Source organism: Gymnoscopelus microlampas, assembly GCF_963454915.1.
Source record: "Gymnoscopelus microlampas genome assembly, chromosome: 16".
In the NCBI taxonomy this organism is placed as follows: Eukaryota; Metazoa; Chordata; class Actinopteri; order Myctophiformes; family Myctophidae; genus Gymnoscopelus; species Gymnoscopelus microlampas.
The window spans coordinates 19,919,323-19,921,822 of record NC_139953.1 but is presented as its reverse complement, the minus strand read 5'-3'; the positions used below and the strand labels follow the sequence as shown (position 1 = coordinate 19,921,822).

The 2,500-nt window shown below is 40.9% G+C and overlaps 1 protein-coding gene across 5 annotated transcripts in view; it reads right to left on the bottom strand.

Annotated features, from left to right (window-relative positions):
• Positions 1-2,500, bottom strand: part of gphnb (gephyrin b) — a gene marked incomplete at both ends in the record, with an annotated part of 128,445 nt that overhangs the window by 76,293 nt on the left and 49,652 nt on the right. The window lies entirely within an intron of this gene.

Genomic DNA, 2,500 nt, shown 5'->3' with positions numbered 1-2,500 from the left:
CCCACCGTCAGGATGTTATGCTACAGTATGTGACAAAACACTGCTGCAAATCAAGAGTGAGATTTCAAGACTTAATGCTTGTTTCTGTTTACCAGACTCAAGAAGCACCCAGTGGCCTCCAGACAAAAAAACACCCCCACAATGCTTTCTTAAAAGAAAATCTAAAATTATTTTTATTTCAACCCCCAAGAAATGGGCCAAGGAGGGAAGAGTAGGATAGAGACAAATAACCTTGCGAAGGAAAAAGACAGTAGAAACTGCAAAAAGAGAGAGAGAGGGTGATGCCTGATCTATACTTGGTGTTGCTCACATTATGAGCTTATAGATCTGCAGTTTTCAGCTAGTAAATATAAATTACGGAGAGGAGAGGGAGTAAAAGAGAGAGAAGTATTTAAAGGTCTGCGATGGGGAGACATAAAGTAGAGATACAGTGAGACCTGTGGTAAGTGAAAGACACTAAGACAGACAGGGAGAAAGCGGGACAGACGCACTCTGAGAATCCAAAATTAGAAATAAATAAAACAGACATGGAAAGAGACATGGAGGAGAGTGAGTGTGAGAAGTGGAGAGAAAAGAGAAAGGGGGGTGAACAGACAGAGAGAAAGAGAGAGAATACCCTTGAACATCCTCCTCCTGTAAGGATTTCCTCAGGATGGCCCACTAGGGAGACTTCTCACAAGGACACAGTGCTGCTTCAACAGTGAGCCATGCTGTCCTCCTGTGGCCGAGCCAGGTATTACACCCATCTGCCCCCCCCACCACCCACAAAAAATACCAACCCCGGGCTCAAGGTGAAGGCTTTGCACAGACACTCTTATGTAACCCCCACCACCGGCACCCTTTTAAGAAAAAAGGAGCATTATTTTTAGGAGACTACTGCATCAAACACCTAATGCTATGATACCCTAGCTCAGACAATAGCTGGAGTAGCTGCCATTTGTCAGGGTCACTTTGGCAACACACTCAACTGAGGCGCAGGACAACATTGAGTATGTATTACCTGATTATATAGCCTATATACACACAGTATACACGCACGCACGCACGCACACACGCACACGCACGCACGCACAGGCACACGCACACACGTATCAGTTACAATTCTATCCTCAGATCATTATGTGAGACACTGACTTAGAATTAGACACTACTAAAGAGTTTTTTTAAATTATGAAACGTTCGTTTTTTATATGAAAGGGCACAGAGAGACATTCTCTGTCGAGTGACATGTCCCAAGTCACTTTTTAAGCCAACTCGTAAATTAAGGTGACTCTTTTCTTGCCGCCCACACAGAAACACATTTGCGTGGTCTACTCTTCTAAATCTTCTCCGTCGGATGGAAACCTCATATGTCCAAAACTGTTACTTTTCAGGATTCAAATTCAAAAACAGCAAAGGTAGCAGATCGACAAGCTCAAAGATCTGCTACTTTAGATGCTTTTGTGTGACAAAACGCTGCGGTATGATCAAGTACAAAAACGTTATATGGAGATAGGAGGAGGTTTCTGCCCGACAGCGACAAAATGGTAAAAGGCAACCTGACATCTTGGAATTATATCTGCACACGTGTGTGTACAGGACAGGTCAAACCATTGGTGTTAATTCATCCAGTTACATTAACACATTAAGACCGGGAACGCATCTGTGTGTCATTTTAAGATTTCTTTGGCTATTAAAAAATAGCAGCTATACAAGCTCATGAGCTTTTAGATCTGCTATTTTTGAAAAATCGTGAACATTTGTGCAAATCTTTGAATATGTGTTTTTTTTTTAAGCGAACATTTTTAACTCTGTTACAACTTCTGGGGGTCCCTGGAACAAAATATTTTGAAATGGGGGTCCACGGCCAAATACGTATCATTTTGGGTGGTCCTTGACATTCTTTTTCAAAAAAACTGATAGGATTTAGAAGATATTTGTAGAATCCCCCCAGAAGCAAAGATTTTTTTAAGTTAAAAATCTTCACTTTAAAAAATATATATACTGTATTCAAAGATTTTCACAACATTTCCAAGATCTTTCACTAGGTGCCGCGCTATGAGCTTGTAGATCTGCTGTTTTTGAATAGCCAAAGAAATCTAAAATGGCAGAGATGCGTTCCCGGCTTTAATGGGTTTACACAGGATTTTGCTGTGCATGCCTGTCTGTCTGTCTGTCTGCCCACTCGTGCATGTGGACTGTGCTACACCTCAGGACAGTAGAGAAGCTGTCAGGACAAATTAGCTCCCCCACTCTCCTGTGTTTGATTGATTGATTTATATTCTTTATATCGTCGCTGTCGGGTGGAAACCTCTCATGTCAAAAACCTACTTTTCAAAAAATGATTTTTTTTCTACCCGCGCTTCAATGGATCCAGTGTAGTTATTATTTAGTCACAAGCTCTTGTTAATACTATTCATTGGTTTAATATGTGTGTCTGACCCACAGACACACATTCTCTTAAAAATAATTAAATTAAATAATCAAGAATATCAGATCTAAAAGCTTGTAGATCGGCTGT